General features: G+C 38.4%; 2 long non-coding RNA genes across 4 annotated transcripts in view; one reads left to right on the top strand and one right to left on the bottom strand.

Moving 5' to 3' along the window:
• Positions 1 to 14,469, top strand: part of LOC307010390 — a 48,361-nt gene that overhangs the window by 15,906 nt on the left and 17,986 nt on the right. The gene's annotated exons all lie outside the window — the stretch shown is intronic.
• Positions 11,304 to 14,469, bottom strand: part of LOC307010391 — a 39,247-nt gene continuing 36,081 nt past the window's right edge. The window contains exon 3 of the long non-coding RNA XR_013800188.1: positions 11,304 to 12,028. This is a non-coding gene — a long non-coding RNA (uncharacterized lncRNA). The remainder of the gene's footprint in view (positions 12,029 to 14,469) is intronic.

Genomic DNA, 14,469 nt, shown 5'->3' with positions numbered 1-14,469 from the left:
ATCAATCAATCCTCAATCAAACCAATAAGAACCTGTTCCTCATCTAACATGGTATTTGTCTGTTTGATTTGCCTAACCAAAGTAATTTAGTTGGAAAAAGCAATGTCTAAAAAAACAGGGAAGTATTTCTTATTGCATTTCACCAACGGAATTAGCACTCACAGAATATTAGCATAATTATTATTTATTCTGGTTTAATTTGGATGGCATAGTTTGAAAATAATTGGAAAAGAGAGACAATTCATAGCCTATTACCTATAGTCTATTACTAAGAATAGTAAGTCCGAAATGTTTTTAAGACCCAGGCTAGTTGTCAAACCTTTTATGACTTTTTAATATTTATCAGGGTATGTTTCTGTAATTCTGATTGACTTATTGACTCCTGTCTGAATTTGTCAGATTGTCAGTGTGATTTTTGTGTTCACTTTATTACACAACAGATATAACAAGTCTCTGATGATACTGAAATTTTAGTTCTGAGAACATCATTCAGAAAAAATCTAGCTTAAGAAGGGTTTAAAGATGTTTGAATCCAACATACCATACCATACCATTGCTAGGGAAACACTTTTGCCTCAAAACCATATAGTTTCTGAGATACAGCCCTTTGGACAACTTTTGTGACAACTAGCCCCGGTCAATATGTGTATATCCATAAGTGTGGAGGATATTTGCTCACAAAGATACGACCAGACTTTTCTCCATTTGCTCCTGCATCTCTGAACCAGTCACAGCATTTCTAGTTTATAAAAACCCACACATTTAATAATAGTTAATTATCAGAATGAAGCTATGCGAGAGTCATAGACACATGCATTAAGAGTAGCATCAGCTGCATACTTTGTTAAATTAAGGATTGTCAAGGCGGTAGTGAAAAGTAAAAAAAAAAAAAAAAAATCTCCTTTATTTCTACCCTGCATTAGAAATTCCAGGCTGGAAAATCTGAACATAATCCGAAAACATGAAAAGGAAATGAGTGTGAAAGTGAGACGGTGAATAAACAGGCTTGGTATATTTCCATAGGGTTCTACATTGCTTGCTGTGTGGAGCAACTGGGTCCAGGCCACATATGTCAGAAATAATTAAGGCTCCGTCTCTCAGTGCACTGCGTCTGTCTACCCTTCTGTAACAGAGCTGATAAAGCCATGCCTCTCATGGTGTCCCTGATCATGACCTTTGGCCCATACCTGACCTCTTACCTCCACATGCTATATCAGCTATTCAATATCCAGCCTGTGACTTCTGTTGGTCTCTGACCTTAGCTGGCACATAACCCTGATAAGCATCACTATTATGACAGCTTGATGATATAGATACAGCAGTACTTAGTACAACATTTATGCATACTGATGGTAAGAAATGCATCGTCTCGGAATAACCTGACTCTACCTTGATATATTCAATTAAATGGGTCACTATATCATTTTAAAAATTTTATATCTTTTTTTTTTTTTTTACATTTTCAAGTAAATTTTTTTGTTATGTGGTGTAATCAGCAAATAAGAAAAAATATTTTCTTTGAATGCATGTAAATGTTCACGCTATAGGTGCATTTCCGGTCAAAAGTTGTGAATAATTAAGAGTAAAAGAAATGTTTCATGCATATTTTGCATTTATTTGATTAAAATATAATACAAAGCAGTAATATTGTGGAATATTACAATTTAACATAATTTCAAATGTCACATGATCCTTCTGAAATCATACTAATATGCTGATTTGCTGCTCAATTATTAATAATTGTGCTTATTATGTTGCTGGCTGCTTAATTTTTTTTTAAAAACTGTTTTAAAACTTTACTTTTAATGCCCTCCAAAAAAATCCAAATTAATTTTAATTGAGAAATTTAAAACATGCTCATCATAGAAGAGGTATAGCAATTATCTTCATAAATTGCATTTTAATGTGTTTATGAATCAGTTCATAGAGAAGACGAAAAAAAAAAAAACCCCGGTTGTCACAGTTGCGACAATACAGAACATTTTGTGGGGTTTTTCACTTACCTCTTTATCCCTCTCTTAAAAAACACACACAAAAAAAACGTGTACTACTCACTGATGTCAGAAGATTGACTTTGACATGATATACTAAAGGCCTCAGCACTGACAAACATTTTGCTTATAAGAAACACGCTGAACATCATGTAGAATAGATGATGGGATCTGGTCAACATTGCTGTGCCCGCTCATTCCATGCAACCCGTCAGCGAGGTTATTGCATCACTGAGTCCTGGAGGACCCATCAGCCTCCTGGCTCTGGGAATAGTGGGGGCTTCCCTCTCACTGGCAACAAGCAACCTGATCAGCAGGCATTATCACCTCATAATTACAGTCCTTTTGGACATATTAGCGTAGGCGCTGTGATCCGGTTTCTATGCGGAACCCAATTCCTCAACACATTCCCCACCTCTCCAGTTTTTTACAGATGCCTTCTCAACAAACAAGCCTTGTATAAAAATATCCCCCGGCAGTAATGGTTCTCCGATGCGGTTGGCCAGAGCGTTAGGCATGTGACGTGATGCGGCCAATGGGGAAGATGGGGTGAAGCGTGTTAGGTTACCTGAGTGGGGCATGATGATTTTGCATGGCCATGGTATTTATATCAGCAGTGAAAGTGTCATGGCGAGAAGGTCAGAGGCTTGAGTAAACACATGGGTCTGCCGTATCAGAGAGAAATCTGCTTGTTAAATGTGCAAGGCTTGTGTGAACACACATTTACACAGAGCACATATGCTCCTAGCGCTTGTGGTTTTCTCATATCAAGAGGCCTGTCTGACTCGATGAGATCACTCAAAGAGAAATCGAGAGTTACATTTCCCCACTTCTTTATAGCACAATTTATGTCAATTGAAATTGAGTGGAACCAAAATCAAATGTACTGAGTCTGACTGAGGTGATAAAGTGCATATTTCCCCAGTGTAGTAATATGGTAGAGTTTCTTTCACACTTTCTCACACACATACACACTTGTCTAACAAGTCACACATGCAAATCTCTGACCTGCAGAGCGGGGATAAAATAAAAGCCATGAGAAATAGCAGGTTATCATCGTGCTCTCTATGGGGTTTGCATTTACTTTCTGTGTGCTTCCCTTGCGTATCAGTTTCAAATGACAACATTGGTGTAATTGCACCATTCCAATGTGTGATAGATGAAACCCTTATGTCTTCCCCCGGTTATATGATGAGAAGAAAGAAAAACCTGTGTTTATTTTCTCCAGGCAGCTTCTTGCTGTCTCAAATGGAAACTATTACCTGAAGCTGTGTTGGACCAAACAAATATCTATTAAAGCGGAATAATAAAACAAACTAACATGGGCTTTGAGTGTGAACTAAATATTTGAGCCCTAAACACTAGTTCTGAACTCTAGATTTATGACATGTTGGACTCAAAAACAGACGCTTGCTTCCAAAGCTGAGAAAGCATGAATCTCTGCAGTGTGTGAACAATCGCGTCCTTTTAAAACTAATTGCCACAATCTATATCCAAAAGCAGGAGATTTATTGATGTTATTACCGATATTTTCTGGCATAAATCATGAGTGGGTTTTCAAGCTTTAACGAGTTAACCGTTTCAAGTTTCCTCGCCCTCCTCTCATATCATTCCATAGATGGCTTTCATATTTGTCGAGTTAAACGCGTCAATCCTCATTCAAGCTCTTGGACTCAAAGCAACTGTGGGCCTCCAGGACACCTGTGTTGACCATATCAAATGTGCCACTCAGTCTGCCTAATACACATGCTGTACACATATGCACACTCACTTACTAAGACAAGCTAGTATGTACCAGTATGTATGTGACTGAACTATATATTTATATAGTTCAGTCACATTCACTTTTTCTTATCAGCTTTTTTTTTTTTTTTTTTTGTATTCTCCGATCTTTTTTTTTACCAGTATGTCATAGTTGGCTTTTTATCGGTTGTATTGAGTCTCGGTGGTCTCTTGTCAAATTAACCACAGGCATAGTTAATTAAATGAACTTTCAACATTTGACACATCTTTATTTAGATTTTAGGGTTTGTGAAACATTTGACATGAAAACATTGTGTAAATGGCACTTGGATTGATATTTTGTAATTTAATGCACAGGCATATTTTTTTCTTGGAGGATAATCAAAATGCATATGGATTATCCTAAATCAATTGTAGTGGGTCTCTGTTTCAGTTTGCAAAAATTAATTCAGGTTTTATTTAATTTGAGAACTTGAATCTGAAAACAGACTAGTATAGCTTAAAGGCAGAGTATGCTATATCCGTTGACATGCACCCCACTGGTGATGTGGATTGTTCTGTTAGTGTTTTGGTAGGTGCCCAAATTTTGTAACCACTCAAGAGTTTGTTAATGACTCTTCCTTCACTCAGGCAACATTTTATGGTGCTAGTCTGTATATTTAGCAATTATGCTGTAACAGATCTTTATTTGTGGTGGTAAAATATACCATTTAACATGTGCTTTCTAAAGTGTGCTAGAATTTGAACTCCTGAAAGATGAAGCTTTCAAAACCAGAGAACCGATTTTTCTTAGAGGTGGACAAATAAAGCTGTCTCCAGCCCACAGTAAAAGCTCCCGTTAAAGAGTGCGACTTAACTCATCTTAATGGAGTGTTATTTTTCTGTTCCGTCTCTCTTGGTAACATCATAACATTTTCCTTTTCCTCCCACAAATGTGAGCCCTGCCGTTGACATGGTATTAGTCAAGGCTCGCTGTCAGAGTCTAGCTGTGCAAATTCAGACGCAGGTCTTCGGCACCTGTCAATCAACGCTGCTGCACTGTCCCGTCCCAGTCCAGCCACAACAGTACGTGCACACCATCTCTGCAGCTGCTTTGGCCTCTTCCACCTCACCAACCCCACCCTTCGCAAATGCTCGCTTTTTATTAGCAAAATAAGCACATTCAGCCAGTTCGCTGATATTTCTGTTACCTCAGAACAGCTGAAGTCAGGTGATAAGTTCATGTTAATGTGAAGTTGGAAGTTCATCTGTGGGATACGAAAGCGATAAAGCTATTTTTGTTTTTTCTTTTAGTGCTGAGTGAGTGGACACAGGAGTATAATCTCTCCATAAGGCGGTATATATATTATGCCGACCTTCGTATTCCACATTGTGTAGTTGCTCCCCCGTCGCTCACCTCTGGGTTGCAAATGTTCTTTTACTACTTAAATAGTTCCATCTCCTCCAAAAAACATCCCATATGGTCCCCCCATTGTTTCGACTGCCCTACTCCCTGGTGTCATGCCTTGTCACTGTTATTATAGGCTTACACTCACAAGACGCTGTGATTTGTTGTACTCCTCTGGCTTTGAAGATCTAAAGAGTTGTGCAGCGTGAGATGAAGATGAAGTCGACAGCCGTGGCCTTTCCCTGAAGCTCGTACGGCCGCACACATAAACACACGACGGAGCATGACTATACACAAACTCTGACAACCCCGAGTCAAGAGGCGTGGGTCAAGTTACGATTTCCCCTTTGTGTCTTTAAAAATCCGCAGATGACAATTACGGCAGATTTGATTAACTGAGAGGGCGGCGCAGATAGTCCGGCTTTTTTACTAAGGGCCGGCGGCTCTGGTTTCACTAGCTGTCATTTATACGGCCAGAGAAAGGCAGGGGGAGTCCCTTTACTGCTGAGCTGGGGCCTGGGCCCAGACTTCAAACACTACTCTCCATAGCTCTTCACTTTTATAATGCGCAGGGAATGAGAGAACGCGCATACACAGCACTTGAAAAGCTACATTAGGGGAATTTTGAAGGGTAGTGTATGAACTACTGAAGCACTCGTGCTTTACTTGAACCATTGTAAGTGTCATTTCTTGAAACCTGTCCATGTGACCGCTTTCGTCTCTGTCGTAATCCAATCCAATCATCGTACATTATTATTATTTATTTTATTTTATTTATAACACCTTTCAAAAATAGTTATATTTAAATATTTAATTAATCTTTAAATACATTTTATTTCATGAAAAATGTTCATCCAATCATAGCATTCGGTCTGATGCTCTACCTGCCTGTCAATATGTGTATTTGAATGCCTCCGCACACCCTGCTAGCGAAGACATCACACATCATCAGTGCGTTCTGTAAGGCAACGTAGAGACGGACAGTCACCGAGTTTGGCAAACCGACAGCAGCTGCCTTTTACAGTTTCTTCTGAACCAAAACACGAGTTCAGGCTGCATTCACGCATGTTGTCACCGTAATTACGAGATGTAAACTTGTGACGTTCTACCTGGAGATGTTCGCGTCCTCAAACTCGGATTTCAGCACTATCAACGCCCAAATAAATTTGCAGTAGTAAGGTGATACAACTAGAGTACAACTAAGTTGTTTACATTCATTATTATTGTAATGTTATGTGCTTTGAGACATGAGGTAACTTAACGCTGTGTCTCACCACACTTTGCAGACTCTGCTCTGGCTGTGCACATTCATGTTTTGGAGGAGCGTGGCTTTTTGAGACGATCTGAAGGGACGGTGGGATCTTATGCTTTCAAAGCTAGCTTACTATTGCTAGCCTCTGCGAAATTGCCAACCCTACCTTTAAGATCAAATGATTTCCGTACTTCCCTCTAATCAGCAAATGGCAAATCCAATCTCTTCTTAAAGCCCCTTTTCTCCTCTCTAAACCAAAACCCCCTTTTGCCAGACCGTCTGTGACAAAGGCGGCCTGTAGTCGCTTGCGTTCGGTCACGAATGGATTGGGCCCACTTGTTTTTACAAGCACCCCGTGTCAATGGTCTAGTTTATTGAGACAGGTCTCCCCTTGGCCTGTGAGGCACTCAGCCGATGGACCGCACGGATGAGTTACCCTTGTGTATAAATAGCTCCTTCATTAAATCAGTTGTTCTCTTAATTGAACTTAAATAAAGAATGACTTATGCCGTCCAGCTGGTTTTAATAGAGCAGACCGGCTTGTGGTGTATAAGAGGAGCATTATTTCAGTGCACCGGGCCAATTGCAGGGTGTACTGGGTGTTATCAACATAGAAGGTGAAAAAAGGAGAGGCCACCAGCCAGTCTAATGCATTCTGAGGTTTCATTGGTTTATTTTCCTAACAATGAAATAAATGGTTTGGTAATTAAATATACGCCACTGGCTTTAGACCTAATGGGCATCTGTGACAAGTGTTAATGTATGGTGAAGAGGCTGAAGGGTTTGACACGAAACACGCCGTCTTCGTTTTCATACTCTTACACACTTTTCTCTATCGCCTTCTAAACCTGCAAGCAATTTCGCCGTGGAAGGCCAATCAAACTCCTCTGCCAGGGCACAGTTTGCATAAATCTGCTAACATAATGCACCGAGCTCACTCAGCTGCACTGTGATACTTTTCTCCAGCCATCTTTTTTTTCTCTCAAGTCTCTCTCCTCCCTGAGACAAGAATTCTTGAAGTGAGCCGTTGTTTGAAAGCGTTTTGTGGTCTCTGGCAGCAGCAGCTGATGGAAATTTGCTGAGTTGGAGCCTTGAAATGTTGCAGCTGTCTCAGAAGAGCTCGGCCACAGCTCTGAGTCTCGCTGCTTGGCCGCTGGTCAAACGAAGGGAAGGCACTGATTGACTTCCTCCCACCCTCTCTTGATTATTCTCTTGCTTGGTACCCCTTTTACGCCCTATCCCACTTTATCATATAACACTTTCTGTGTCTTTTTAACTTTCACGTTTTCAGACCCCCAGTCTAGTCCAGCTTGTAAACCAAGTAAAGCTATTACCTCATCCGTGGGTCAAAAAATGATGAAGATTCCTTCCGCCCCCTCGTATGGTGGAAATCGAATAAGGTTGCATTACTTTACCCCATGTTAACAGGACCTCCTGAGCCACAGGAGGAAATGGAGAGCCATTTCTTGACCATAACTCACTCCAGAGAGATTTAGAGTTTAGGGGGAGATGCTCCAAAATAGTGTGAACTCATTTGTGCTGCGCTCCACTAAGAGGAAAGCAGCCACTTGTCGTCTGGAGAGATTGAGTAATGCAAATGCAATCCTTCACAGCCCAGCAGCACCACTGCCACATACCTCACTAATAGCAGGTTGATTATCAACAAGACTGTCCTTTAACACATTCCCGACATCTGCTTTCTGTCTAAGCGTGGAGGGTGGATACACATAGACGTTGCAGAACACTCGCACACACCACTTTCATTGTTAGTGTATTGAAAAAACACCTTCTGGTTCAGAAATTATATACGCACATTTAATGCATGTTTGTAAAATTGTGCACACATTAGCCTTAAACACTTAAATGTATGTATTTAGACTGTCAAACGCGGCTTCTGCTGTAAAAGACACTCATACACACTCTATTTCATCCATCTATAGTATAAACACTCTCAGTGATATCCTGTAGACATTGTTTGACACCATTTTGATGGAGAGAGTTTTAGACGTGCGGATAACGTGCCATATCCTCTCACTGATGAGCTCTGAGTTTTGTTAGTGGTACTTAATGGGTAGAATTTATAAACTTCAGAACTGTCCTGGAAGACACTTTGCTTTAAGAGCAGTTATTGCAATTGGTGGGATTTAAGTTTTTTTTTTGTGTGTCTTTTTGTTTTATTTATTTTTGGTCCAATGTCTCGGTGTAGTGTAACATAAATACACTCAGGCTAAAACATGTAGCTATAATCATGAACACACACACAAACATTTTATATCATTATTTAGAATTTACAATGGTTGAATGTATACTGTACAAACAGTATATTCTATCTCCTAACCCTACCCATCACAGAAAACTTTCTGCATTTTTACATTTAAAAAAACAACAACATAATTTAGTATTATCTAGATTAGAAGCATGACCAAATGGCTCCAAAATGTCCAAAAATTCAGTTTTTACTGTTTTTGTGGGGACATTTGGTCCTCACAGTGTAGATTAAACAAGCACAGGCACACACACACACACACACACACACACACACACACACACACACACACACACACACACACACACACACACACACGTTTGTATCACTGTATTAGTGAGGACATTCCATAGACGTCCATTGATTTATATCAGGTTAATTACTATTTTTTTCTGATATATCGTTATCATAGAAACATGCAAAACAGTAGATTTAAATAAAAACATGTTTTGGTCGATTTATAAGCCTTTTAAAATAAAAATCTGTTCACTAGTCGGTTACCATAACATTTGACTAAAATTTAGGACATAATAGCTTAATCCGTACACACACACACACACACACACACTGACTACAATATGTGTATATATATTAATGCATATAAATGCATATAATTTTCTTTTTAAATACTGACATTATCAGTACCCTCTTTTGTTGCTTCAGACTCAACAAAATGGCAAAGCAATTTGGATTGCTTATTTGTTTGTATCTAATACACATCCACAATGATATCAGACTATTCTTGCACTGTACCCTGCAGAAGTTATATGTAGACTTTTCTCCCCCCTCTTACCCATCATAATTTAGTCTAACTCTAATGCATTAAGTGAGCCAAAACTGCCATTGGTGTCCCATCCAACAAACAAAAACAAATAGTGCAAGATGCCCCTGGTCTTATGGTATTATTGACAGTATAATATTAACATGTATAACATTAGTGCAGCAGAGCATCTCTCAGTTTTGCTTTAATGATGGCTTAAAAGCCTTACTACTGATTTACTGGTTTCCCACAAACCCACATCCGTTTGATTGACACATGCCTCCCTGGTTGTTGGGACATGTTGCTGATTGAGGCATGGCATGCGATTTCCCACTGAACCCCATCCCTGATTTTCACTCATTACAAAGCCCTCTGAAAGTCCACGGTGTCTCCTCTCAGAACTGATTTCTCCAGCTTCTCGGTTTTCCTCTCGTATGGCTCCTGCGGCCGAGGCCAGTTGCTTGGGCAGGCAACAAATGGAATCAATTTATACCCCTGGAGCAAGGTGGTTTTGATGACATTTAAAATGTTCACAACGTAAACTCTGGATATAAACATTTCAGGTCAGGAAGAGTTTAGAAATGTCTTTCATAAACATACACAAGGAAGATTTTTGACTTGTTTTTGATAGATGGCCAGTCGTGTGTTCAAAATGTAATTCAATTTGTCATGCTGTCCTGACAGAGAGAGAAAGAGAGAGAGGAAAGGTATATGGAAGATGCAGGAATAAATCGGGACTTATTAGATCTGACCAGAAGTGTGTGTATTTGGAAAATCAAAGCAGATTGTGATATCTGCCTTTAGAGAAACTCAAATACACATTAAATAATGGAATCATTAAAGTCAAAGTGAACATATGCTCAAATAGAGGTTGAAAAATACAGATCTTATACATGAAGGGAACAGTATTGTTCAGTAAACACAGAAGAGTGATATAAGCAATGAATCTTTCAGTGAAAACATGAATGTTTATTTAGCAATGTAGCGTACTGCGACTCGGACAATTTAGAAACACTCCATTGATTTATTTTAATTTATTTTATTTGTTGTTCAAGTTTTCTCTGTACAATGTTTAAAGTGTTTAATTTTATTTCAGTATAATGAAAATGAAATAACTTAGGCTATGTAAAATTATTTGTATTATTAAATAAAATGTCAATGTTTAAATCTAAACTAACTCTTATATAATGCAAGCTCTGTAATAAGTGTCATAAATGGTATCATAAATTCAGAATATAGCCTAGTACATTTGTTGCTGATGTCACCGTGTGTGTGTGTGTGTGTGTGTGTGTGTGTGTGTGTGTGTGTGTGTGTGTGTGTGTCTGCCTGTCTTTCAGGTAAACCCAACGTTATGGGGAAAACCGCTTATAAATATTTTTTGAAAATGTAAAAATAATATGTTTAAAGGGATAGTTCACTTTAAAATTAAAATTCTGTCATAATTTACTCACCCTCAAGTTGTTTCAAACCTGTATTAATTTATTTCTTCTGCTGAACACAAAGAAAGATATTTTGAAGAATGTCAGTAACCAAACAGTAGTCTGTACCCATTGACTTCCATAGTATTTTTTTTCCTACTATGGAAGTCAATGGGTACACACTACTGTTTGGTTACTGACATTCTCCAAAATATATTTCTTTGTGTTCAGCAGAAGAAATAAATTAATACAGGTTTGAAACAACTTGAGGGTGAGTAAATGATGACAGAATTTTAATTTTAAAGTGAACTATCCCTTTAAGGGATAGAATATCTTAGAAAATAGAAAATCTTAATGTCAGTGGAAAGTCCCCATAAATAATGTGTGTGTGTGTGTGTGTGTGTGTGTGTGTGTGTGTGTGTGTGTGTGTGTGTGTGTGTGTGTGTGTGTGTGTGTGTGTGTGTGTGTGTGTGTGTGTGTGTGTGTGTGTGTCAAAACATAATTTTAGGGATAAAAATGGCATAGGTATAAAGTAAATACAGTTTTTATTTACATTGTAAAAATGCAGAATGTTTTCTGTTAGGGTGTATACAGTTAGGGAATAGAATACTGTATACAGTTTACAGTATAAAAGACCATTGTCTATGGAAAGTCCCCATAAAACATGGAAACCCAACAGTGTGTGTGCGTGTGCGTGTGCTTGCGTGTGTGTGTGTGTGTGTGTGTAAAAGCAGCATATTATGTCATTTTTATTCTGTACTAAAGCAGATAGGCATTCTCCTTCACCGCTCGCTTTTATACAGTATTCTTATACAAACAAACTTTTTATTTACTGTTACCGATCATACGATATTGGTGATGCATTGGAATTACAACTAGGCTTAATTTCCCAGCCTTGTGGTTTTAGCGTTAGTGTTAAAGGACAAGGTTAGTGTTAAAACCCTACACTGTAAAAGTCTCTTTCTGCAGCTTGACCATCTTAATTGATCCTCCATTAGTGCTTTATAGACACTGTGTCCTTCGTCCTGTGCCTCTTTTATAGATACTAATAAAATGTTCAAAGTCCCCGTGCAGCTCCTTATCATGCAGCAGTGTTTTTATGCCCTGCTTACACCGGGAGTGTGACTCTGTCTCTCTACTGTACAGTCTGATGATGAGGGTACGGTTTCACGGCCCCTGCCTTCAAGTCGCAGCCTGGCACCATTTTATGACTGGAAAAAGAGAAAGAGGAAAAGAGAGAGGCATTAAAAAAAGAGATATTTAAAGACGGGATGGGGTGGGGGGATGCAGGGAAAAATAAGCAAACTTTATTTTCTAATTTGTACAAATATGTTTATGCTAAATGATTTTATTGAATACACACATTTTACAAAAGCATTTACCGTTTTCCCAAAGTTATATAAATAAAGCCTATTTCATATATGGCTGGCTCTGGTTCCTTGGCCAAGCAACGCACTGAGGGGAAATAGTGATTATAATGACAGGCCTCTGATTTCCATCTGTGCGCATTGAGTTACTTGTTGTTATTGGTTTAAATCATATATTTCCGTTTCTAGTAAAAAAAAATAAAAATAAAAAAAGTTGGATTTAGGAATGTAAAATATGGTGGAACTAATTACTCTAGAAGGATATGATGTGAGCAATTCCTGTATGTACATGACTGTAAATTATAAAAGCGGACCTTGTCCTATGTATCAACAAGTGTAGTATCTCCAGTGATGCTGCAGGGAATGATGAAGTTTTGTGGCTTAGTTATGACAGACTAAGAATAAGAACATTATATCACATTTATGTATTTATATTGTTTTTTTATAGTAGGTTAGTCACTGGAGTTTTTGAACTGACTTTTAATAAGTTTGTTCACAATGAGAAATGCACTGTAGATCGCTGAAAGTTATGCATTTGTTATTATTATTTTTTATTATTCATTTATTTATTCATTGTGAGAATGCATAGCAGTGGCTGGTTGCATAATTTGCTTAGACTGTTTTTACGAGAGAGTCATCAAATATTTTTATTCAAGACTAAATTTTAAATCTCAATAACATAAAAAGGTAGATTGGTCTAATTTGAATCTGAAAAGTTAGACTTATTATCCCTAACCAACTGCTAGTTGGTCAGACTAGTTCTTAAGTCACAGTCTTAACATGTTTATGCAACTGGCCCCAGAACAGCAAATTGTGTTAACAGTTTTCTAACTGTTGAACGGTGAAGATGCCTGTAAACAATATTAAAAAGCTTGTAGACCTTTTTACAGTTAAATTTGTGTTTGGTATAGGACAACTGTTCCTGTGAATTTTTTTTTTTTTTTTTTTTTTTAGAAAAGTTACAATGTTTATCTATTTTGTTTAGAAATAATATTTATGCAGTGTGTTCATGCATGGGGGAAAGAAGGGATGAGAAAGTGTTTGTCTGTGTTTGCATGCAACTGTGTGAGTGTGTAAATATGGTGGATTGGGTGGAATAATTTGAGCTTCTATTTACTAAACCAATCTCCTTTGTTATATTAACTAGAATTTTTAATTTCAATGAACTCAAAATTTTAAGGCAACCAGGTAACTTACTTTAAGTTAAACCAACAATCAACAAACTAAGTGTAGTTTTCTGATTTGGGCCACAATCCAACAAACTAGTAGCAGCCCTGTAGCACATATAGTATCAGAGTATATTATCTTGACGTAGTCTTGCTTTCCAAGAAGAGATGCAAGAACAACTAAACCTAAGTGAATAATTTGCTGAAACACCTTAAGCCCCTTTCAAACTAAATTACAAAATCAAAGTAGCACTTGCAAATAATTATGCTTGTGTTTTTGAATCAGGGTACGAAGGAAAACAACAATTAACAGCGAAAGTTCCCTCATTCACTAACTTTGTCGACTCGCTCTGATAGGAGAGGAAGTATCTGTTTACTTTGTGATTACGACAATTTTGCTGTCGCGGGGCAGCAAATTCAAACCAGTCGCGAGGCTAGATTACTCCAGACAACGTGAAGCCCGTACGGCCGCGCACATCCAGTCCTCCGCCATCGGCTGCGATTTCTTCAAAGTTAAATAAACCTTTATACATAATTACAGAGAATTCTGTATATTTTTCTGTCCGTTCCCCTCTAACAAAAAGGGTATATTTTAAGGGCCAAGCATGTCATGCTTAACCACTGGCCTACAAAGTAGATCACACATCGGAGGACCTGACCCGAGTCTCTTGTTTATTCAGAGCAAATTCTAGAAAGAGGGTAAAAGGAGCCTTATTCAGTGCACATTCCAAATCGCATGGACTGTCATATTTAGACAGTTCATATATCCCCGCTTCAGAGTTGCCATGTCGTGAAAACATTATCTAAGTAAATATTATGACTGTAGACAGGTTCTTTTATGCAAAGAGCACTGGTGTGAAGTTGGGTCCAATCTTCGGGCCTTGGGCCGGAGAAGGTTGTGAGACGGCTGACATGAAAGCACTGAGGTCGCTTAAAAGCATAACTGAGTTATCAGCCGGGTCTTGATTGCGTTATTATTCTGTGCTACTGTTTTTCTTATCAGTCAGTCAACATTTTATGTCAGGAAACAAGCTGGAGAGACCCGTTTGGCTGTGTGCCATGTAGCATGCACCTCAGAAACCCCACACGTGTGTACGGTGAGATCTGGACAGTGTCCCC

The sequence above is a fragment of the Phoxinus phoxinus genome (genome assembly GCF_949152265.1).
Source record: "Phoxinus phoxinus genome assembly, chromosome: 14".
Lineage (NCBI taxonomy): Eukaryota > Metazoa > Chordata > Actinopteri > Cypriniformes > Leuciscidae > Phoxinus > Phoxinus phoxinus.
Note: the sequence above shows the minus strand (reverse complement) of the source record. Positions and strands in the feature narration are given on the sequence as shown.